This window comes from Morone saxatilis, unplaced genomic scaffold, assembly GCF_004916995.1.
Source record: "Morone saxatilis isolate NCDOM2014 unplaced genomic scaffold, NCSU_SB_2.0 Contig11, whole genome shotgun sequence".
In the NCBI taxonomy this organism is placed as follows: domain Eukaryota; kingdom Metazoa; phylum Chordata; class Actinopteri; family Moronidae; genus Morone; species Morone saxatilis.
Window position 1 is genome coordinate 20,499,428 of NW_023339663.1, and position 404 is coordinate 20,499,831.

Below are 404 nucleotides of genomic sequence, written 5' to 3' on the forward strand. Positions count from 1 at the left end.
TGACTGACACAAATACGTTTAGGACACAAAACCTATATTCAAGTTGTTGTCTTTGGTCAGCGAGGACTCATGAAAGAGTGCAAATGGACAAACCAAAGCTTAATTTCTTGAGCTGGAATTTCCTGAGACGATGTGAGTCAATGGAAGCTGCCAAGAGTACATGGACAGTTGATTTTAACTGTAGATGCTGCTGTGCATTAATAATGAGTGTATGAGCCCAATGCAGTACATGTTGAAGGTGTGTTGGCCGTAAACATGTGTTCACGTAAGGTGACAAACAGTAACAGACTTATCAATTCAAACCTCGATTGTTTTTTTTTTTTGATTTCGCTTTTAGTTTTAATGGTGCATGTGAAATTTTTCTTAGCACGGCTTTTCAGCTGGGGTTGGATTTGTATGTCAGG